The sequence below is a fragment of the Cupressus sempervirens genome, chromosome 9 (genome assembly GCF_028749045.1).
Source record: "Cupressus sempervirens isolate cs-2001-9-10 chromosome 9, ASM2874904v1, whole genome shotgun sequence".
Classification (NCBI taxonomy): domain Eukaryota; kingdom Viridiplantae; phylum Streptophyta; class Pinopsida; order Cupressales; family Cupressaceae; genus Cupressus; species Cupressus sempervirens.
The window spans coordinates 117,032,126-117,058,183 of record NC_143126.1 but is presented as its reverse complement, the minus strand read 5'-3'; the positions used below and the strand labels follow the sequence as shown (position 1 = coordinate 117,058,183).

Below are 26,058 nucleotides of genomic sequence, written 5' to 3'. Positions count from 1 at the left end.
TAACAAAGTGACACCTAATAGTCTCTTAAGATTTTAGCAAGGCAACCTCCTCATAGGGTAGATCATATCTTATGATCAAACATTGTAACCCGAATAGGTCAACTTTTTTGTTGCAATAGTAAATATTTATGGGTTTGATCCCCACCCCAATCTTACCTTCATCTTGATTTTTTTATGGGTTATCAAATCATTTTGTTATGTGTTGAACTATTTGCAATGTGAAATATTCCATTCATGTCTCAACATTTCAATTTTAAAGATAAATATGTGAGATGAATTAGGTATGAATGAATGAAATTTATTTTAATGTCAAAAGTTTAAGATCCCAATTCACCCCCCTTCTCAGTATCTTGTTTCCTATATACTCATTCCAATAGATTGTACCTCAAATTTTATTTTATTTATGAGAATATCCCATCTTGAAGAATTTATCTTACCATATTCTAATTGGATGCCCAAATATTTACATGGGAGAGATCCCTTTTTAATGTTCGTAATCTTACTAATGTCAATTTCCACAACATCTTTAGTGTTGAAGAAGAAGATTTCCAATTTTGATATGTTTATTTCCATCCCAAAAGATACCATAGGTCTGAAAGATATTTTAAAAGGACTTAGCTTCTTTGATTGATAATATCTTCCTTGTATAACATTATATCATCAATGAGCCATTGGTGAGTGGTAGCATCTTCCTATTGGGACACTTGGATGCCCTTAAGAGAATGATTTTCTTTATATCTTCTAAATTCTCTTCCTACAGCTTCAAATATAAGGATGAAGAGGAAGGGGGAGATAGGGTCCCCTTGTCTAAGACCTATAGAGGGTGAGAATAAAACTTTTGGGGCTACATTAACTAGGACTAAAAACTTAGGAGTAGAATGGCATTCAAATATCAAATTAATCCACTGATTCGAAAAACTAAAAGCTTGTAGACATTTATGGATAGATATCCAATATACTTTGTTATAGGCCTTACTAATGTCTATTTTGATAAGCATGCTTGAAGATTATTGAGAAGTCATTTTGCATTATGAACATTATAGAAATCCTTACAAATTTCTTTCTTGAAAAGTTGATCAAGTTAACCAAATCCAAGGTTCTGGATGGTTCTTTTTCAACCTACCAGGTAGCTCAATTGAAGATAAATGTGTATGTTCACATTAAGGCCTTTGCTAGTATTTATAAATTTTGCAGAACTAGGAAAGAATATGACCACAAATTAATATATTTTTGTACTTTCAAATTTTATGATGAATATAAACTCTAAAAATACAACTTTATGAATTCCTATTCTAATCATAGGTTGAAAAGAAAATGATTGAGATAGGGTAAAAACAAATTAAAGAAATTTCTAATGGATATAAGTCATAGAAATAATGTGTCTGTGAATTAAATTTTCAAAAGGATCAAGTAGAAAATTAATGAAAATAGGAGAAGTGCATCCTTAACTCCATCAATTTAATTTCCAAAGGAATTAATGAAAATCATATGATGTTTCATGATACATTAAATTGTTCAACCACAGAAAGTGTGTACACATGAGACAAGTTTCTATGCAAAACTTGAAGGTGATCCTTTTGCCAATTCATCATAATAGAGGAATTTGTTAACAAATATGACAAACACTAGAGCTAATTAATCACACAGGAATTAATGTAAAATAGACCTATTGGCTCCATTTCTATTCATGGACATAAAACTCATAAAGGAAACACACATCCCATCAAGAAACACTACACACAGAAAGAGAGCACCAACAACATATTTTATTGCATCAAAATACCAACTTTGAATACATATTACATCTCTGTATTTATAAGAAATCCAATACTTTGTATAATTTTTGGATCTAGGGTTTTTTCCTTGCAAAAAGCATGGTAAAATCACTAATTTTAAGCAAATTATGTACACATAGACTCTTAACTAGGTGCTTAGAAGGCTTACACTCTTTATTTTATTACTTACATGGTACATGGACCTTTACATGAATCCAAAAAAATTGATGAAGAAAGAGCTAAGAAGAAATAAGACTTTAGATGAACTTGGAATCTTGGGGACTTCAAGAAAGGAGAACTTAGTCTTCTCTATGTGTCTCTACCAATTAAGCTATCACCAAACTGTATTTTTGCTGCATGAAAACACCCCAAAAATTGAACTTGTAGTTAATTTCTAGTGCCACTGGAAGTGATAAAAAATTAGGTGGCCCTTGGAAAATTGCACACCCACACACCTTCAAATATCACAAGGTAGAAAATGGCAGGATTTTTCTAGTCCCAAAATTTCAATTTCTAGCATTTGGTTCTTGTTGATCTTTAAAAAAAATGATGTTAGGATGAGAGACCTTAAAATTTTGTATGGCTGCAGTGATTTTTTTGGATTTTGGAAACTTTAAATATCAATATTTAGCCCTTAATTTCTCATGAAAATCATGAACTTCCTATTTGACTTCAACAAAATCATCCACTTTGGAGTCCAACTCTTTTAGTGTCTCCTTGACTTTAAATAAATGTTGAACAACATCCTCATAGGAAACTTCTTCTAAGGATGCTCAAAATTGATGTACTACCACTTCCATAGAGCATATGTATGTCCTATAGTAATCATAAAAAATCTCCAGATTGGTTGTGCTATAGTACTTATCTACCTCTAAAATTTGGGCATAAGTTCTACCGTGCATATCTTGAATGTCTTCATACATAGCTAACAAGACCTTATTACTAGCTTGTATCTTATGAATCCACTCATCTATCTTATCCAATTCTTCCCTGATATTTACATTCAGTAATGTCCTATGCTATTGTCCCTTTATTGTTTGTAACACCTCTAAATAATTAGTCTAGCTTGACACTTCATTCATTAGCCCAAAATCTTGGGTGATTACCATAGATAGCTTCTCAAAATTCCTTTGTATACTATGTAGTAAATGCATGTTTGCCTCTATAATCTCTACTTGTTGTTCTTCAAAAATGAGGCACCATATCTTACAAGAATCCAAAAATGAATCATTTAATAAAGGGACTGGAACTTATTTTTTGAGGGCAGCTAATAGAGAAATATTAAGGTGATCTTGGTCAATAGGATCTACCACCTCTTTCAAATTTTTTGATATGACTTCATTCTATCTTCTCAAAACTTGAACTTCTTTTTCTCCCTAGTCCAACTATTGGAACACTAGCTTAAGACCTTGGGTCATCAATGCTTTGGTAGTATTCTTAGTAGGCTTCCCCAATATAACCACTTGCATATGATAATCTTGGGGCATTATGATTTCTAGATCGACATGGAGTGGTAGAATGACTATATGTGCCACCATTTCATCCTACTTATAATTTGCAAAAAAATCCAATCAATGCAGATTCTCTAAGGGGGATACTATATTCTATACGACTTGAGTAAAATTGGATAACCCTTCCTTTGAGGTTTGAATAACCCTTCTTTTTTGGGTGTCCACTACCCATTTCAACTATGTTAGAGTAGTACCCATTGAAGACATGTATTGAATAAATGATGAAATTATCATAACTGCTAATCCCTTTCCTTTATCTGTACTCTTGGATCTCCTCTATTCTTCATTGTTAAACACTTGAGGTGACCACTATTGTTGTAGGAATGTAGGAATATGGTTGTGCTATCGAGGGATCCCATTCTTCCTTTTCATCCATTTGGCCCTCCACATGTATCTCTCTTTGCAATATATTAACTTTTTGCTTTTAGCATGGGAGGGATCACTAGCAAGGTTTCTTACTCTAGTAGAGGCAAAGGAGGTATTTATGGCTTTCTAGGAGGCATAAATGGTATGCCAACTTGACATTGGGAAAGTGGAGGTAATGTGTTCCATTCATTTCCTAACAAATTTTGGTGTGATGTATCCCTTATTGCTCCTTCCTCCAAATGTATCCCCATGGACATCTAATGAAAATATATAAGAGATTGAGTATGTCTAACCCCTATCCTACTATTGAATCAGTCCATCCTTCATATTGTTAGTCTGTAGACTCTTCCTCAATTTGGTTGGGTTGATCTTCAGTAGTCATTGGTGTTTGTGTTGCACTTATCCTCTTTCTTCTTGATTAACTCTAACTAATTACATCCTCTTTCTAAGAGGGAGATTGTCTCTCTCATCCTCTTCTTTTCCTTCTCATGCCTCTAGGATGTTTCTAGGAATTTGAGGGGAATAAGTTATTTTATTCTTCAATTTCCTCCTTTTTACCCTAACTACCACTATCTTTGTTTTGCTTTATTTTTGGACTAATGGGGAGGCTTTAGTTCAGACTAGAGGCTCTTCAAACTATTCTTCTTCTTTCCCTTGATCTTATCATCCTTTTTATGTATTACACATCCCTTGCATACTTGTACATGGTCTTAGGTCTAACCAAGAACTTCTCCTAGTAGGTGGGGATAATGACTTTGGTCTCTTTTTCTTTCCTTGTCTAGCAAGTGCATTAGGTACTAGATCCAAGTGGAAAGGATTCTTCACCCAATCCTTGGTCATCTCAATGACATGTCCATTTTGATGTTGAATATCATAATTCTCTTCTCCACTCACCTCTACATTCATGATAGGATACTCAAAGATGCTAGCTCTATTGTAGAGGGGATTCAGGATATTTGGGATATCCTTGTTCATTATCTCAAGGGGTATACACAAGTCTAATACCTTTTTTACTAGTGATAGATGAATCCTACAATAGGTCCTTATTTGAACTTTGTAGTCATCTAAAAAATTTAACCAATGATCTTCAATGGCTACATCTTGTATGAACTCCTTTCCCATAACCTACTCAATCATCAATATTATCAAAATATGGAGGGGAAACCAAGTAGTCATCCTAAGTATACTTCTCTCATTTTGACTTTGGTGGAAATTTCTTTCTTCTTCTTCTTCACCTAGGGTCCAATGGTGATTGGTCATACTCATGTCTTCCTATGCATCTTTTGAACTCTCCCATATATAGAAGCTAATTGCCTAGAAATATCCAAAAGTATAAGTCCATTTGATTGATAGTATGGTAACTTCTTGGGACATAGGAGAGTTCCAACTACCTAGATGCATGTAAATATATGGTATAGGATAAAGTATCTACCTACATGTATTACTCTAGCTACAATCTCTATAGATAGCCTCTTCAAGTGGTTTCCTTCAATGAACTAGATTATGCCAAATATAAAGTTATTATTCACTAATCTTTATTTTGGGATCTTATCTAGGAGATTCTTTTGTACTAACTATGGTTACACAATGTGTGGCAATACATTAGGGTCTTGTATGTTTCCCCTCCTCACCATACTTGGATAGTTTATTTCCTTGGCTACTAGTAAGTAGACTATATATGATGTCATATAAACTATGGGTTAGTCTAGACTGAAGTGAGTTTCTCATCCAAATAAAAATTGATGATAGTACCCCAGTCAATCTTGAGGTCCCTCCTCTTGATTGTCTCTATGAAATTTACCATTTAAGTCTCCAAATGACTTACTACAAGATGTACCATTAGGCTACTCAAAAGAATGATGATGTAGCCAATATCATCAATTATTGACACAAATTAAGTGATAAAAGGTAGGGTTAACTGGAATGCCTAATAATAAACCAACCTTACAAATATCATGAAATGAAAGAAATACACAAATAAACAACACCAAAGAAAGAATGGAAATAATTTTTTTTATTGATTCATCAAATTCTATTCATACATGTCTAGTTGTGAGGCCTTTCAAGTTTGACCAAGTACAAAGATTCAGATATACATCAATAGCATCCAATATGTGTGATCCAAGATCTTCCTTTTCAATTATAACTCCCATCTTACTACCCTTCTTCTCATCACCTCTAGATCTAAACTAAGACTCTATTTATAGCCACCAAAATGGCTTATAGAAGATTCTAGATCATCATATAAGGAAGGCCAACCTAATAATGGTCTAGAAAAATCCCAATGATTTCAAATACATTAAATATCTAACATAATTAAATACATAAGTTGGCTCTCAAATAATAGCGAAACAAAAAACTCCGTGAAAGATAATACTAAAAAATAGTAGCAAAGGTCACTGATTCACTCAACAAACATAGGACATGAACACTTGGAAAAAGAAGAAAATGAGCCACTTGGTAAATGAAGATAGAAGTACACTCACCAAGTAATCATAAACAAGGTCACCAAGTAGGTTCACAAGTATAGCCAAGCATACCTCAACTGAGTAAGATAGTAAAGCAACTAAGAATGCTCCTACATCAGATAATTGAAGTTGAAAGAAATGATTCTCCTAAATTATGAGCGTGCCACAACCCAAGGAGAATCCAACTCAGATTGAGAAATCCATGTAGCTTCTTCAATTGGCCTATCCTTCCATTTAACCAATTACTAAAAGTAATCCTTTCCTCTTGTACTCTTTCCAATTCTTTGATTTAGAATCTTCTCTGTTTCTTCAATCTTCTCTTTAGGATAATCACTTGGTACCAATAATTCATCATTAGATTCATGAAACTAGTAAAAATCAACAACAATGAATATAGGAGATATATACATGTCCTTAGGTAACTCCATAATAATTACCACTATAAAAAATCTACAAGATCCTACAAGGACTAAATTCCTTCATCTTAAGCTTACTATATGTACAACTAGAAATATACCTCTCTTCAAATTAACCATCACCTCATAACCAACAACACAACTCATATGTCTTTTGGACTTACCTGCATTCTCCTTGTATTTCTAATTATTCTATTCCAACTTATATTTCACTTCCCCATGCAAATTTTTTATAAATTGAACAAATGCATCAACTTCAACACTTCTCTTCATTAAAAATATCCCTAAAATCTAATATACCTTTAGGCCACGTTCTAGTAAAAATATCAAAAGGTATCTTTCTAGTATGCTTATTTACATAACTATAATATGAAAATTTAGCTTTTTCAAATACTAAGTCCCAATTAATTGATTTATCTCCAACTAAACATCTCTACAAATTACCCAAGCTTCTATTCACAACCCTAGTTTGTCCATCAACCCATGTATGAAATGTAGAACTAAATTTAAACTCAGTATCCAACTTCTTCCACAAAGTCTTCTAGAAATAACCAACAAATTTACTGTCTATGTTAGATACAATACACCTTAGTAATCCATGCAATATAACCACCTCTTTAAATAAAAACCTATAAACATGCATTGCATCAGATGCCTTCTTACATGGTATGAAATGTGTCATCTTAGAAAATCTATCAACAACAATAAATACAGATTGATGATGTGTAGTAGTCCTTGGTAAGCCAAAAAAAAAAATCATATCGATATCACTCCAAGGTTTCTTTTGGTACTGAAATAGGTGTTAGAATGAATGATAATGATACTACATTGGGGGAGTATCCTAAGCATTGAAGAGTATTGATATTTTACATTCATGACTGTATTGATCATTGATTTCAACATAGAAGTAATTCTATTAAGACTGAAAGAATAATAGTTAGTAATATTAAGATGCATAGTAGCTGAGGAAGTTTTAGATGATTCACACTATAGGATATGTTCCTAAGGTTGTCTTGATTATGTGGTTAAAAGGACTAATTCTGATTTGATGTTGTATGCAAGTTAGACTTGTTTTACTAAAAGTAGTGCAGAAACAAAACACTAGAAAAATAGAGTTCTGATGATCTATCGCTATCTTTCATATGAGATGTAATGAAGGTGATGTGAAAAAAATAGTGATAGAGGAAAATTTTATGGTGATGCTAGTATGTGTACAAGATGTGGTTTCACACTGTAAAGTTTTTTATAGACTATGAGCTGATAGTGTTGTAATTGAAAATTAATTAATTATCTTATTTTAATTAATTAGGAGAGTCTCAAGGCCAACTCAAGGAATTATTATGAAGATATAGTATAAAGGAAAGTTATTTTCTTTGTTTTTTATTGGACTTGGATTAATAGGATCAAGTGGAATGTGAAGTATTAGTGCACAATGCAAGAAGGAGTAGAATGCTTGCTGAATGTATGTAAGCAATCCAAGGGATCATTGGATGCACATTATGAGATCTAATTACAAGATCTGAAGGAGCAGAAGTCTAATCAACATGATAGAGATAGAGGAAAGAAGTATATTTTAGTTCTATTATTCTACAAGGAATAATACAAAGATCATTTGGATAGTGGGTTCTTTGATCTTAACCTTGAAGTTGTTTGGGTAGTGGGTCTAGCTATCTTCTATAACTCCTAATAGGGTTGGAATCTCCTAACAGGGATTCAAAGTCTCCTAATAGGGACTCATAAGTATTGAATGTTGTAATAGACTCCTTACAAGGTCTATCTTCTAATAAGGAATATTTGTATTAGTACATCATCTTGTGGGTTCCATCCCCACCAGGGTTTTCCCTCTAATCAAGTGTTTCCTTAGTTAACATATCTGGTGTTAATTGTGTATGATTATCTTGTTGTGGTTTTAGTTTATATTAATCACATGGTTAAGTTTGTTTAATGTTAATGTTTGTGATGATAGTTGGATAATTGATTCACCCCCCCTCTTAGTTATATTAGTGGACTACATATTCTAATAGTTGGCATTAGAGCATAAGGTCTTTGAAGATAAGGCTTAACAACTTTGGGAGATCAATGGTGAATACGTTCATGAAAGATAGTCTAAAATTCAATGGGGTCAACTATGATAGTTGGAAGGAAAAGATGAAGACTCATCTATTATACATGGGTTCTGTTGGCACTAAAAATTGTGTGGTCAAATTTGACCACATTTGCAAAAAACCAAGCCCTATAAATGCCCTTTTGATGAGATTGTACCCGGCTGTCAGTATGAGGCCCCTTAGGTGTTTGATGTTTCTAACACCCTCCTTTTAGTGTGTCTACTTGTTCTATGAAGATAAATAATCATTCTAAGCTATTTGGCAAAGTCCTGTTTCGAGCTAGTTTCAAATCTGCATTTTACATCGTGTCAAACAACGATAAGAAGCCCTGTTTACGTCTTAATATCTTGCACCCAAATTTGCGTAATTACTTTCCACTTTGGGAGTGTCTAGTGTCCATACTTGAGAACCTATGTTTCAGATTTTGAGTCATTTTGAGTCCATTTGACTAGGTTTTGAATCCCTCAAAGTTGGCTAGTTAATGTTTTCAAACTTTAGCACTTTGCACACATTTCTAGGATGCCTTGTTTGACGTGCTATAACTTTTGACCAGTTGAACGAGATGCTAAATTTATTTTTGCGTTACATTATGGATGTCAGAAACTTGTTATGTTTCAAGTTTTAGCTTATGAAAAATCCATTTGATCAGTTTTCAAATGCGATTCCAAACACAATTTCTAAAGTTATACTGGTGTCAGCATTTATAGATTTATCAGGACCCCTGTTTGAGACATTATAACTTGAGATCCATGATTGGTGAGATCGAATGAATTATACCCTTGTATTTTTCTCTGAAAATACTCTAAGTGTGTCAATTTGTAAACCTTGACGAATTCGTTTGCACACAATTCCAGGGCCTTTTCATTCGTAAAACACTTTTCTGCTATTGTCTCTTGTCCTGTAATTCTGAGTAACCAACTTCAGACGCTCACCAAATGCGCCCCATGATGTGTCATGAGCCCAAATTGCATTTTCATAATGTCCTCATGACAAAGAATGAGTGTCGCAATTTTCGTTTCCCCATGTGCTCATTTACCTAGTTTTCCAAGCCGATTCCAGAGCCAATTTGTTATTTTCTGACGTGTTTGTTTGTAGATAAATCTGAGAAGGTGACTTTGAGGGTCAATATCTTTTGACTCCAAATTCATCATGAGATAGGATTTGACAGGTTGAAAGTGTGTGGAACAAAGATTCAGTATACCAGATTTCAGATCCTGGTTAGTTGTTCGAGGTTGTTTTTAAGGGCAATCAATAGACCTCTTGACGCAAATTTGACAGTTTGACAGAAAGTGACAAAATGAGTTTCAGTTGATTAATCGGTGATCAAACTTTTTTCTAATCAGTGACAAATGGGTTCAATGAGTCATTTTTGCAATTCAGGTGTCTGCAAATGAAAATTTTTTAGCCGGACCCACTTTGGGGTCTGACTAATTGCTTCAGACTGATTGGATGCCTCGAGATTCTAAAGGCACCTTAAGTTTTAAAGTGAAAAGGATGGTAACAGTCTTTCCTTTCTTTATCCAAGTATCAATGACCTCGAACATTCTACTCAAGAAAGGTTGAGGGTTTCTAGCATTTTAGTGAGTTGAACATCATGAGTACAGAACCCTTCGGGCGATTGGTGAAGCTTGTGGCAAGGACCTTTTATGATGATATCCCTACAAGAACATAGAATCAACCAAAATTTGGAAGAAGTGATAACAGAGGAATGACAGTTGTTGTCCTTGATGCTTTAACAAGGTGGAAATGGGTCAAATAGGATGATTTGGCTAAGGACCTAAAGTTACATTCAAAACAACTTAGACGTACTTTACAATTTTTTGAAGAAGAGAGGCTAATTACCAGGGATTATCATTGTGAGACTACAAAGGGAGCAAAAGTTTTAATGCTGCTATAGCGGCTACAACAGATGGTCAACAAAATGGAAAAGAAGGGGAAGAAAAGATGAAGCTTCATACCCTTTCTTACTATTGTCTAGTGCACAGATATATGATATTGTAAGGTACATAATACACAGGATGAAGAAATGATTGAAAGATGAGTTAGAGGATAGGAATACACTTCAAGAATATGTCTGTCCTAATTGTCATCAAAGGTATTAAGCCTTGGATGCACTTCAACTAGTTAGTATGAGTTCAGATGGTTTTTCATTGTGAAAACTACAATTCTGAACTTATTGCCAAGAGTATAACAAGTTGGCCATAGGAGAAAAGGGAGATGGAGAAGACAATTGTAGGCATTGACGATGTGAGAAGTTAAGAGAACTACTTGAAAAATTGGAGGATAAGCTCCCACACAATACAAAGAGATCACACCATTCAAAAAATGGTTCAGGCATTAAAATGTAAAGAAAATAAAGCCGCAGGATGTATAGAAGCAAGAGACGGCATAAGAAGAATAGGGGACTCCATCACAAAAGGAGCCAGTGTCATTAAGAAAGAGCAGACTATCGTTTAAAATCCAGGCACATTGTTTTTTGTAATATTAAAAGGCATCTCACAGCAAGAGCTCACGTGGATAAGGAGCTCACAGCATTTGAAGACCAAGTCACCAGCATGGAGAAGGAAGTCTACACTTGCAAGAACAAAATGTCTACACACTCAAATGAGTTTGTCTAAAGTTGGCGTAGATTCAGAGGTTGATGCTAGGCAATGATGCCCAGAATATAGGAACCCATGCAAACTTTAAAAGGAGCAGAGTTCACGCTAAAAAAAAACAAATTCTCAGTAAAAGAGCAGGATTCCATGCATAAAATGAAGAGGAAAAGCATGCGGAAAGACAAAATGCAATTCACAGGGTCATAGGGAGGACAGAGCAGTCATTGTTGAGAAGGAAGCTCCACATATGTTTAAGAGGGAACCCTCTCCACCCTATGCATGAGAAGCATATTTTCCACTGATATCCACGCCATGACAAAGAACTTCAGCCTTAGACCATAGCATAAAAGAGCTTAGCCCATGCAATGCAAATGTGTCTTTTAAAATATATTCTACACCCGTAGAAGGACGCAGGTCAAAGATGCCTCCATGAAAATTGATATCCCACATTTTCCGTGGGGAAGGATTCTTAGGTCTTTAAATAGTAAAGCATGCCTCATATAAGATGAATTGAAGTGGAAGGCTTTTGGAAGCCAATGTGCATGTTGTGGTCCCCACAGATGCCTTTAGTAGGAAGGAGGAAACACAAAATTTTAATCAAACTTGCATGCAAGCTGATGTGGCACCCAAAAGAAGATTGTAGCAGATTGCGCCACGTGGCCACATCTGATGGCGTGTGTATCCTCACAAAAAGAGTTGCACGGTAGTTAAATAATGTGAGGATGCACGTGGGCACCGCAGGTCCTGTGGATGATGAGGTCGCAAGCTCAATATGGGCAGTTCAAATGGGAGCGACGGATTTCGCCACGTGGCAAGATCCGACGGTTGGTGCTTCCTTGCAAAAAGAGTTGTGCGATAGATAAATAATGCAGGGAAGAAGATTTTTGTCAAGTAGTGTGGGTCCTAGTCGGGTGATGATGTGGCAGATGGTGTAGATCCAGACCAATCAGGAAGCACCACGTGGCGCTAGTCAAATCAGTTTGACCCCAAATTTTGAGGGGTGAAGAGAAATTTGAAAATAATAAAAATTCTTTTTATTATTCATTTTCAGACTGGATGCATGATTTTTTTTTGTAAAATCAAAAGGGATTTTTTATAAAGTTTGAACCTTAGCATATTTTAAATTTTTCAAAATTTAAAATAGTCAAAGTTGCAACAAGGTTTTATAGTCAAGGGAGGCATTTTTCAAAATGAGATTCAGGGGGTTTCCTGAAGGCCAGATAGGTGATGTTATATATTGCCAGAATTGGTAGAAGATGAACTTTCCAATTTTGGAGTCAATTTTTGCATAGGTATCAGTCTTTTTGAGCTATAGGAGGATTTGTCTCAGGTACTTGAATTGCAACCATTTTTAGACTAGGAAGTTCAGTTGTGATTTTTGGCAAGTTAATAGCTTGAATATGCGTAAAAGACAAGGAGAATTCAATTGGGGATTTTTCTAAGTTAGTTAAATGAAGTTTTATCAACATTTTGATGCAAATCAGATATTTAGCAAATAAGGGATTTCAACGTTCAGCTGGGGATATTTTGCAAATCAGTTACAATGTAATGATGAAATAGAAGATCATATCAGATGGGTAGAGAGATGAAAGAGGTGATTCTGTTGAGAGAGATTGAATTTCCAGTGGATAGATGTCGATTTCAGATTTAATCCAGGAATCCTTCCTTGTCTATATCTTCCCTTTCTTTCTCATTGGAGGGGTTCCAGTTCTTTGTGACTGAGAGACCATTCCTGGTTCCAATCTTGAGTTGTCTCAGATCTGTGATACCATTTTTCTCAGTGATTCTTCTTGTTATGAACAACATATTGTATTCCTTTTGAGGCATTTGTATTACATAGTCATTCTATGTGTATCTTTTGAGTTTTTGTATGCAGATGTTGTATTCTTTTCAATGAAATTAATACAAAGAACCTCATCTTTTAGTTTCATTATGATTCTCATCTCCTGCTATTGTTATTTGCAATGTTCTATGTTTAAGAACTAAGAGCTTGAACCCAGTTACATCCCTTTAAGGTTGTATATCAGAATAGATTTGCTGTTGGAACAAAGCCCCAAGTAAATGTTTGTTTATACTGATAGGATTGCAGGTTACACCAAAAGGATATCACCATAAGTATGAGAGTTTTAATGAATATTGATGTCTATTTGCAAGTCAAGCAGATAGACCATATACTTGAATATATGAGTATATTTTAGGTATCCATCTGTATGTGAAGATTCAGTTAGTGCCCAATGGATAAGGGACTTGTCAGCTTGAAGGATGCATGTTCGTTGTTGTTACATACCTGGTTATACTGAGAAACCAAATCAAAATGAATATTATTTTCCAATTTTATGTTTAGAAGAACTATAAGTGTAGGTCATGGCTTATTTTTGGTTACTTTCCTTGGTTATGATTAGCTACTATGATCAGGAGATTTACCAGCAAATTGAAGAAGAATATTGACCATATCTACTATAGAGGGTAGTCTTGTAATGAAGTATCAAGATAAATTAGACAAATCCCTTAGGTTTGCCCACCTTGGCTTTGTAGAGCCTAAAGTGAAGTGAGTCTTGATATGACTTTGTTAATTGGCCCAGAACTAAGATTTAGCCTTGCTGAATATAGGATTTAGCTAGTCCTTAGGCATGTTCCTAGTCTTCGTTTCTTGGTATCAGGTTTAAATCTACCTAGTATGTTCTTTACCAAAAAGAACACCAACAGGTTCAAGTTATTGGATTTTGGCAAAGAGTGAGAAGACAATTGTGGAAGAAGGAAAGCTTGAAGAATGTAGTAAAGATGAGAGAGATCTATTCATGTATAACATGAGAGCTAGAGAAGCTCGACTATCAGCTCTTCCAGAGAATGAATACAATCAAGTAAAGACATTCCAATCTTCTCATGAAATTTGGAAAGCATTACAAGTTACTTTTGAAGGTGATGAACATGCAATAAGAATGAAATTAAAAATTTGGATTTGCACATTTCAAGATTCTAAGATGATGGAAGATGAATCCATCAAAAATTATGTAGGAAGAATATCAAAAATTGTTGTAGGTATTTGATCTCTTAGTGGAACTAAACAAGTTGATGAGGTTATATGGAAGATCTTGAGAAATTTATCACCACCATTCAAGAAAACAACTCAGATGATTCAGCTCGTAATGCTTTGCACCAAAAATTTCACAAAGGAAACTTTTCTTGGAAGATTATAATCTATAGAAATAGAAATGAGACAATCTAGAGAATTAACCAGAGTTGAGAATTTTTTTAGTGCTATGAACATTTGACCTAATTTGTCAAGAAGTACAAGCACAAGAGCAGATTTTCCAGCAGTAGCAGATCTAAAGAAGATAAGAAGAGTGAAGAAGGAATAGCCCTTCTGGTAAGAAGAGAGAAAGATGACAAGAAAATCTTTAAATGTTGGACTTATGATGAATATAGTCATTATGCATCTAAATGTCCTAAAATAGAAAAAAACTTTAGAGGAAAATTTAAGCCTAGAAGAGATAAGGATAGAAACTATTAATGCTGGTAGGCATTCTATAATGGCAAAATGGGGGAGTGGGATGGTGTGAGCATGTTAATATTAACTTTTATTCTTCTAGGTTAAATTTGACAACCATCTACATGTCAAAAATTTAAATCTTATTATAAATAGAATATAATTTTAAAAGCAATTTAATAACTACCACATAAAATATTTGTTTAAATTATAATATTCAGAGATATAAATCATCCATTTTAAAATAAATTAAAATAAAAAGCTTAAGTTAATAAATAAATAAATAAATGGAGATAAAGGGAATATAAATAATCTTAGATGTAGTAAATTAAATTATAATTATTTTGTAGTGGATATCTATTGGTATTTCTTTAGACAGATTTATTTAAGATATCTATACTAGTTTATATGCTAATGAGGTTGAATAATTTGATTGAAAAGATTAGAGTAAAAGTGATGATGAATTTGGATTTGTGGCTATTGAGGAAGAAAACCTTGATAGAGAAATTAGAGAAGAGAAAGCTCTAGTTACCCAAGTCAAGAAGAAATCAGATTGGATAGTTGATAGTGGATGTTCACATCACATGATTGGTGATATGAATAAATTTGTTAAGTTTAGAAATCATGATGGAGGTATTGTTAGAGTTGGTAATAATGCAAACTATTATATTACAGGGATTGGACCTATTACTCTTGATGGTAAAACTAACATTGGTGATGCTTACTTTGTTGATGGTTTGAAACATAATTTTTTAAGTGTTGGATAGTTGGTAGACAAGGGATATCTATTATAATTCATAGAAAACACTTGCATTATCAAAGAAAAAGATGGTAAGCTGATTGAAATTGGAACCAAATTAGACGTAATGTATTTTAGTTGAATCCCACTGAAATAACATGTTTGGTTGAAAAAATTAATAACAATTGGTTATGGAATAGAAAGTTTTGTCATATATATTTTGATAATATTGTGAAAGTTAGCAATACATTTACAGTGAGAGATCTACCTAAGATTATTAAGCCTACTCTTGTTATCTACAAGGAATGTATTTTGGCTAAGCAGATGAAAGTATCTTTTCCTAGCAAGAAGTTCTCTACAATAGAGAAATTAGAGATTCTTCACATAGATCTAAATGGTCCTGCAAGAACTAGAGGATTCTATGGTGAAAAATACTTTATGATTTTTTTTGATGATTTCACTAGGATGATGTGGGTAGCATTTCTTAAAGATAAGTCTCAAGCCTTTGAGAAATTTAATATATTCAAGAATATAGTTGAAAATGAATATAGTGTTAAGATTAGATAGAGGAGGAGAGTTCACTTCTAGACAGTTCAACATGTTCTATGAAGATAATGGAATCAAAAGACAATTATCTTCACCAAGAACAACTAAACAGAATGGGATTGCTGAAAGAATGAACAAGTTAGTAGAAAAAATAGCAAGATTGATGTTATTTGAGAATGATGTCTCAAAGACATTTTAGAGAGAAGCGGTTAATGTTGCAGTATATACTTTGAATAGAGTACATATTAGAAAAGATATGAGCAAGACACCCTATGAGTTATGGATTGGTCATTCACCATCAGTCACGTATTTCAAAATATTTGGAAGTAAGTGTTACATAAAGAGAGATGATGATATTGGTAAGTTTGATCCTAGAAGTTATGAAGGTATGTTTCTTGGTTATTCATTGAAAAACAAAGCATATAGATGTTTCAACTATAGAACTAAGACAATAGTTGAGTGCGCAAATGTAAGAATAGATGAAAATTTTGGTACTAAAGAGAAGATAGTAGATTATAATTCTAATGAAGAAGAGGATAATTTTAGATTTGTTAGATAGAATGATAAATTTCTTTTTGAGACTAATAATAACTTGTAGAATGATGTATCTATTAAGCATAGAGAAGAATAGAGATCTGAACCTAGGGAAGAGATCAAAGTTGAGATGTCAACTCCTACTTCTAGTAGAATCATGACAAAGAATCACCCTCCATAGTAGATAATTGGAAGAAATGATAAAGGTGTGATGATAAGGAATATAGTAAATGAGGAATTATGTCTAATTTCTCAAGTGGAACTTAAGAGCATAGATAAGGTATGTAGAGATGATAACTAGATGCAAGCTATGAAAGAAGAACTAGATTAGACTGTGAAGAATGAGACATGGGAGTTAATTCCTAGACCTAAAGACAATAATGTGATAGGAATCAAATGAGCATTCTGAAATAAGATGAATGAGAAAGGATAAATTGTGAGAAATAAGGAAAGACTTGTTTGCAAAGGATACATACAAGATGACATAGGTTATTAAGAAACCTATGCACCCATGGCCAGAATGGAAGTAGTAAGGATGTTCTTGGCTTATGCAACAAGAAATAATTTCAAGTTTTATTAGATGGATGTCAAGTCAACTTTTATTAAAGGAGAACTTGATGAAGAAGTTTGCATTGAGCAACTTGATGGATTCCCTCTGATAGAAGATAAAGATTGTGTATGGAGATTAAAGAAAGAACTATATGGTTTGAAGTAAGCACCTAGAATGTGAGGCCTCACTAGATTTTTCATAGTATAGATGGCATATTTTCATTAAATGACACTTCTAATTTGATGTTTTGATATACTTTCAAGACTATAGGGTTATGTTATCTTAATATTTGCATTTTGATGATCTGCACTTATGTATGCACATTAAGACCTAAATGATATAATTAATAATTTTGTTCATCTACTAACCTTTTTCGATTGCTTTGATAGAAGCTGAATTGCAGAAAAGCTTGTAATGTTATGTTTAAGTGGGGGTATGTTACTTGCTTTTTGAAATTCAGGATTTGGATATTTTGACATTTTTCAAGACTTAGTAGGACAATGGCTTATTTTATTTATTGATTTTGACATTTACAGTAGTGTTCTGCATCTATGATATGTACTATGAACCTAATATTGTGAATGGAATGATCGAACACATAAGGATGCAACTTTATGACATGATGCAATTATATTTTGATATGATGATTACGATGATTTATGTATGCAGATCTTGATATTTTAACATTTTGAATAATTTATTTGAAATGATTAGGGAAATAAACTTAATTGAATTATGTTAATAAGATTATGTAACATTTGAAATTATATGCATTTATGATATATATTTATATGACCTCCTTGGACTATTGATGCTCGAGTTCAATGTGTAGGAAGTAGAACCATGGAAATTTTGGGGGAAACAAGATCAAAACCTATGTGAATATAATTTAACCAAGGAAAATCTTTGAAAGATTTAAAAGCCTCATTGTGATGTATTTTATTTCATAAATGTAAGTTTGCTTGTATGTGGAAATGTTTATCATAAAGATGCATTAGGGACATGTCATAGTGATGTGAAATGTGCTTTTTATGTGTCACTTGACACTTGTGGATTTTGGGTGCAATGAAATGTCATCTAGGGTTTTGGTTATGGTGGCATATTACCCTAAGACTAATTACTTTGCTAATGAGTAAGTAAACCCACTTGACAAGGAGTAGGATGGGTCACAATCAAATGTAATTCGAATTTAGGCTTGACTAGGGTTTTGAGGGGTCATTATGTGGTCCCAAAGTTCCTTTTATGTGAAAATGAGCTACCCATATGATAGTATAATATGTTAGGGACCTAATTTTGATCATGATGTTGACTAGACAACCTAGGGGGCTCCTTTACCCATGCATTCTTCCACCAATTCGAAATTGGAGTTGTCACATGTGTTCTCTTCCATGTTTCCACTAAGTCAAATATAGAAAATTTAGAGGGAGACAAGTTTGTAAGAGGGAGTGGCTTAGTGTCTTTGCTAAAATAGATAGTGGGAAGGCCTTATTAGAGAGTCTTGGACAAACTAGTGGGGTGTTCACCCACTCTCTAAGTTTAGAGATAGTTAGGTTTTTGGAGGGAGATTAAGGGAGCTCCACAACAATTATCATTGCCTTTAGCTTGGACCAAGGTTGGTGTTTCAAAAACCATGTTCTTTGTTTTAGCATTGCATAATGAATTTGCAAGCATGGAGTAATTATTTTTGGATCATGCATTGTATAGTGAATCTTGGTATTGTAGATTTTGATATTTTGTTGTGAAAGTGAGCATGTGTATCATGTTCATGTAATTTTATTGGTTGTCTTTCTTTATCCTTTTGTTTTGGTTTGAATTTCAAGTGTTATTATGGGTGTGAGGGCATCACTCACCCTTTGGGAAGGGAAGAGAAGTCCTAGGTGAAGGGCTTCATTGGGCTTGAATATAGTTAATAACCTTGGAATATGGGTTCCATTGTATGCCATATTCATCCATAGCATGCATTGTGGGTGATAAGGGAAAGATAGTGTAAAAAGGAAGTTAATGGAGTATGGGCTTGAAGGTAGCTATAACTGTTGATATTATGTTTGGAGGATGTTTGTGGAAGCCCCAAAAGGGCATGTAATTTTGATTGAATTGTGAAAAGCCCCAAAAGGGCATGAAAAATTGATATTGTAGATATGATATGATATGGAAGTATCCTTTTTAAAAGCACACCTTCTCTCTATGTTCAATGGTTCTAATGGTGAATCAAAGTGTTAGCCATGGGAGGGATTGTTTTGTGTTATGTGATATGTTTTATGCATTGGCAAGTGTTGTGTGTGTGTCCCATTTGGACTTATTTCCCCTATTCAGTGGGTGGCTTCATAGAAGCCTAGGATAGGAGGTGAGCCTCCATGGTTCCTAGTTTGTGTGTGTAGGAAAGTTTGTCAAGATGGATTCCTTGAAGATATTAGGGTTTCACCCTTGACAATGTTGAAAAATCAAGTGTCTAAAGAGAGACCAATGTTCCATGTCATCTCAAATGTGTTGTGATATCAAGTCTCCATTGTTATTTCATTGGGATGTAAAAGAGATTTCTTTATCATTGTATATTGTTGAAATTGTGTAAGGAAAGGTTGAGAAATTGTATATAGTTACTTTTAAGGAAATATTCATTATAAGTTTCACATTGTGTAATTTTATGTAATATGGAGAAGTTAAGTGATGAGACATTCTTTTTGTGTTTTTCTATAAATTAATTGTTGGAAACATTTCATGTGTTTTTGTAGATCCTTATTGATATGGTTGGCTCAATTTGAAAACATAGGTGATTACAAAGTAATATCATATATCATGTTTTAAATACAATGAAAAGAAAGTATTATATTTGATAGTTTATTGTATATGCATGGAGAATGATTCATTTTTTTTCAAGTTCAATTAGATCCTTAGATGTGATAGATGCTTTAGTAATAATAAGCTTGCAAAGTAAAATTAGTAGGGTAGTCAAATTAGAACATTGGTAACTCAAAATATATGATCACCTAAAAGAAGAGAAAGAGGAGAAATTAACTTAGGGAGAAAACCTCTTATAGCTTCACTCTTATTCTTTGGAAAATGTATGGGGAAAGAAAATAATTCCGTCCCAAGATTACAAACCAATAAAATATAAGGGAATATACTTGATACTCCTAGTAAGGACCTATAAGACTTAGGGTTATAATATAAAATGGTTAACACTAGGTCTCCTAAGTCTTTCCTAAAGTCTCAAGTTCTTCTAAAAGTGACATATATAAATATACTAATCAAAGTATGTCATAAAGAAAAATAAAATAAAATAAATGACAAAGGCAAATTGAACACACTAACAAATCAATAGAGAAAATTTTAAAAAGACTAATCATGCCCTAGAGTAAGCCTTTCCCCACCAATTAATAATAATGATTAAACATATATATAACAAAGAAACATCATACTCCCTTTTAAACATTTGGGGGCATGTCAAAAGATGATGTTGACCCTTGCCTTGGTTAAGGAACCTTTCCTTGCCACATGTCAAGGAAATATTCCCTAGGTACCTCCTCTTTTAAAACTGATTTGGGATGCATATTAAATCATAGAGGTAAGACCTAAGTCTAAAACCCCCTCTCCTCGGCGCTTTCACCTTGGGAAAAGGTAAAAAATTCAACTTTATTTTATTGCTGCTCAAGCTTTCTTGTCTAGGCACCAAAAAGGAGGGTAAAGCTGCAATGTCACTTCACCTTGGGTAAGGGAAAAGATGGCACATGAGCCTAGGCTAAGGGAACTTGCCTAGGAAAGGGGATGATATTATGGATTAACTTAGATTTAGGAATTTTCATGTGTGTATTGACAAAGGGGGTTGTTAAAATAGGAACCTAAATAAATAATGTTAGGATTTTAGATGTAAGCTAATAGTATTGTTATAAAGAGTAAAGCTTGGTAATTTGGTTGTATAAAGTCATGAGTTAGTTTAGTTAATAGTTAGTAGAAAGTTAGGAATCATTCCACATGGAAATAAGATGTTTAATTTTGGAGTTAGTTTATTTTATGAAACCTTATAAATGTGATTGAGTTTATATATGTTTATTACATGCTAAAGTCAATTTAAATTTTGAACATACCTTAGTATATGAGTTAATATTGTAATCATGAGAGTAATAGTTTGTAGGAATGTAATTAAAACTTGGGTTATGGAATGTGATACATGTTATCCATATTTTTATTATTTATTTATTGTTTTTTTTATATAAATAATTATTAAATAATACATATATTTAAGTTAAATTATTTTACTTAATCTTCCCATAAACTACAACCCATGAACATAGTATATCATGAGTAATGTGTAATTATGATGACATTGCAAAATAATATGCTGAATAGGACATGTAAAAATATCATTTAATATGTACATCACTTCGATGATATATAAATAAATAAATAAATGAATATATATATATATATATATATATATATATATATATATATATATATATATATATATATATATATATAAATATATATATATATAGAACATGAAATTATCATCCCTCAAAATAGTACAAGTATCCTTTAATCAAGCAGGAAGAAGTTGATTAAAATTGAAAATGAGATCCGTAAGATTGAATAAAATAATATAGGCATTCCTAGTCAGTATTGGTATACCTAAGTAATGGAAAATAAAAATAATAGAACTAAGTAATAAAATAATTTTAAAATAATAATAATGATAAATAATTAAAATAAAATATATAAAGAGTGGCATGTATAAATAATAATAAAAATAAATAAAATAAATAAAGAGCGACATGTATGACAAGTACATTTGGAATGAATATCCTAATAAATAATCTACATAATATCAAATTATATAGGAAAGGTTTTGGAATACATAGGACACATCATGGTGGAAAAAGAAATTTTATGAATGCATCGCAATTAAGCACTAACAAAGATATTAAACGGAAGGGGACAATATAATAATCATGAAAATAATTAACTTTATAAATATATAGAAATGACAAAATTGAATGCACTATTATATTCATGAGCTAGGGATTCATCTAATCTATGTAACTTGTCGACATGTCATCTCGATATGAGGAAGATCCAAGTGGTCGAACTCCCATAGACGATAGCAAGTAGTAGCCAGTTAATATCCTCTTGAGGGAACCCTATGTATATCCTAAGTATGTCCAAACCTTATATATAATGTAATAATAATAATTAACTATTTACAACTTTGTGGTAACATAAAAAAGTTGTATGCCTCTTATGATAGTTCTTACTCAACACCTTAGTTTATATTCCAAAACAAAATAAATTGAAACAAAATAAAATCAAATATGATGACATCTAGAAAAAATATATCCCTAAAATTTAGCTTGGAATACTAGCATCCCAACCCTAACACCTAAGGCCTTGTTAGAGTATCAACGTACTTGTTGGGACTCAAAATGGAGGTCCTGATTTTGAGTACCATCGAGAAAATTTAAACCTATAAATGCTTTTAAATGCACATGTACCTGACTATCCATTTGAGGCCCATGAGGTGTTTAATGTTTCTAACACCATGAATTTAGTACATCTATGTGTCCCATGATGTTAAACTACCATTCTGAGCTATTTCGTGAAATCCCATTTTGAGCAATGTCCAAATCTGTATTTTTGCCTAAGTATCAAATAGCAACAAGAGGCTATGTTTGCAATTGAATATCTTGCACCTAGTAATGTTTCATGAATTGTCGGTTTGGAAATGTTTATTTTTCATATCAAAGAACCTATGCTTCAATTTTTGAGTCATTTCAAATCCGTTTGAATAGGTTTTGAATCCCTTAAAGTTGGTCATTTATTGTTGTCATGCTAATATGAATTGTTTAGAATTCTAGAAGGCCCTGTTTGACCTGTTATAATTTTAACCCAGTTGAAAAAAATGAGATAATTCCCTTTTCATTACATTTTAGAGGTTAGAGACTTGTTATGTTTCAATTTTGAGCTTATTATGAACCTGTTTGATCAGTTTTCAAACGTGATTCCAAATGCAATTTCTAACTTTTTACTGATGTCAAGAAAAGAAAACCAGTCAGTACCCCTATTTGGGATGTTATAACTTGAGATCCATGATAGGTGAGATTGAATGGATTGTATGACTATGTTCTCCTCTAAAAATACTTCAAGTGTGCCAATTTTGAAGTCTTGATGAATCTATTTGTACACTTTCCTAGGTCCAATCCATTTGTAAAAAATGCTTTTCTGCCAGTGCTTTTAGTCTACAAATTTTGAATAGCTCACTTTGACTTCTTGAAATTTTCATCTTGTTATTCATCATGAGCCAAAATTGTATATTTATACTTTCCTCATGATAGTAAACCAATGCCCCAGGTTTTGTGCCCCCAAGTGTTAGTTTACCCAATTTTTGAAGATGAATCCAAAAGCATTTTATGGTTTTTTGACTTGTTTTCTTGCAGGCAGTTCTGAGAAGGTAACTTTGATAGTTGATATCTTTTGACTAAGAGTTTTTCATGGAACAAATTTGACATGATAAGAGTGTGTGGAATAAAGAATCAATGTGCTTACTTTTAGAGCCTGGTTAGGTGTTTGGATCATTTTTTAAGGCTAGTCAAATGACCTCTTGGTACGAAGTTGATAGTTTGTGGAAATGGTTGAAAATTAGTTTTAAGTGATGCAAAAATGATTGAATTTCAATCAAAATAGGGTATGGTGACTATTGGATTAGTTTGGCATATTAGTTGTTCGAAAACAAATTTTTTTTTCTTCAGCTGGACCCATTTTGGGGTCTGACTGACTTCAGCAAGCTGATAAGGCTAGACAAGTCCATCCTGATAAGAATCCAAATGATCCTCAAGAGGCTGAAAAATTCTAGGTATTGGGGGAAGCTTACCAAGTTTTAGGTGATCTAGTACAACGTGCATCATATGATACTAATGAAAAAGAAGACATGTAAGAAACTTGTAGAGGCTTTTTAAAATTGTCTCAATCAGTATGTACAAGGTGATAGGGAAGGGTTTATATAGCATGCTAAAGTTGAGGTCTTGCATCTCAATAATGCAACTTGTGGAGGGAAAATGTTGCAAACAATTGGCTACATATATGCAAGACAATCAACAAAGAAGCTTGGAAAGAAAGCCATTTATTTAGGTATACCATTCATAGCTGAATGGTTTAGAAAAAAAGGGCATTTCATAAAATCCCAAGTGAAAATAGCAACAAGGGCCTTTGCCCTTCTACAGTTGCAAGAAGACATGAAACAACAACTCAAATTGGAGGGGAACTTTTTTGAAACTGAACTTGAAGCCTACATGCAATCAAATAAGGATTTGATGATTAACTCACTATGGAAATTGAATATAGTTGACATTGAAGTGACTTTCTCTCATGTGTGCCAGATGGTATTACAAGATACCACTGTAAAGAAAGAAGATCTTTGAGCTTGTGTGAAGGGTTTAAAAACTATGGGGAAGATTTTCTAGACTACAAACCTACCTAGCAAAAATGAAACTTGACTAAAAGACACTACTCCTAAGCTAAATGGATGTAGCAATGATGCTGCTAGCTCTCCAGACTCGTCACCAAAGGTTTCTTCCAATTCAACTCCTTTTCTGGCTCAGAGTCCATATGTTGAGTCACTTCAAGGTGTTCAAGATCAGTATGTGAACTTTCCAACACTAATGCAACCTTTAGGGGTAGGGGTAGTTCAATCACCATACCCAAAGCTATAAATTCTCTAGTGTGGCACTATATCCTATGATATAATCTCTTGACTAAATCATTTAATAGGGAAAAAAAATAAATGGTTTATAATGGGATTCAAATTTATGTGGCTTTTGATCATAAGAGATTTTGTATTCATAATTTAAAAGGCTCTTTCATGGAGATGATCTACAAGAAACAAAGGATCGCCAAGTCTAAGGATGGAGAAGAGAGGGAAAAACCATAAAAATGTTTTGTCCCACATTCATAGTGTGGAGGTTCTTTTTGTTGTTTAAATACAATAACACATAATAACATAGTGTCCTTAAGACACACGACATTTGAAATTGAAGGCTTATTTGGTGGGACCCGTGGACATTGGCTAGCTAGAGAATTACATCACAAAATTTTAACCAAACCTACAAACCTACCAATGAGCATAAAAGAGATGATGTGGCTAGCTCAACAACCAAATGCATAGGATGGTGACACATGGAGGATCTCGTGATAGTTGTTATGTCACCAAGGGAAAGATGCACAATAGTTAACATAGAGACATAGTGACCAACCTAGGTGGCGATGATGTATTGTGCTAAGATGAAAAAATTAGAATTTGCAAATGGCACTGTATGATTGGTTAATGAAGGAAAAACCACAAAAAGTTGACAGATTCTGGTGGTCGCCTTGTCACCACAAAAAAATGGGAGATTTTCCAACAAGTGACATGGCGACTTGCTAAAAAATAAAAAAAAATGGCGAGTAGATGCAGGGCCATCCAGACTTTTAGGAGCCATTCATAATTTGACACATGGTGAAAATCATGCCAATTAGGTGCTACCATGTTGCAGCCCAGTCAAAGCAAGTTGACCCAAATTGCAAGGGTAAAAATGATTTTTAAAAAAAAATATCAAATTTTAATCATTTTTTCAAAAAATAAGGTCACATGCATGTTTTAAATTGAAAAATGATATATTCTAAATTTTGAACTTTAGAAATTATTTTAAATTTTTGAAATTTTAATGTCTGGACCAAAGCCATAGCATGGGGTTCTATTTTTAAAAATAACTTTCAGGGGGTTTTTGGTAAGTGAATATATGCCTATTATATATCACTAAAATTGGGAGAAGATGAACTTTTTGATTATGGAGTTTGTTTTCACATAGGAAGTCACAAGTTCAAGTTATAGGAAAACAATATAAAATTTGGGCCTTCTTAGTGAAATTGATGAAAATTGAAAACATAGTTATAGGCTAGGTAGAACATGGTAAAAATGTAGTTAAGGTTGAATTTGGT

General features: G+C 33.2%; 2 pseudogenes; both read left to right on the top strand.

Annotated features, from left to right (window-relative positions):
• Positions 1-10,235: 10,235 nt before the first annotated feature.
• On the top strand, positions 10,236-10,989 carry LOC149537821 (transcription initiation factor IIE subunit alpha-like; annotated as a pseudogene).
• Positions 10,990-11,960: 971 nt separating this feature from the next.
• Positions 11,961-24,545, top strand: LOC149537820 (chaperone protein dnaJ 10 pseudogene; annotated as a pseudogene).
• Positions 24,546-26,058: the final 1,513 nt, after the last annotated feature.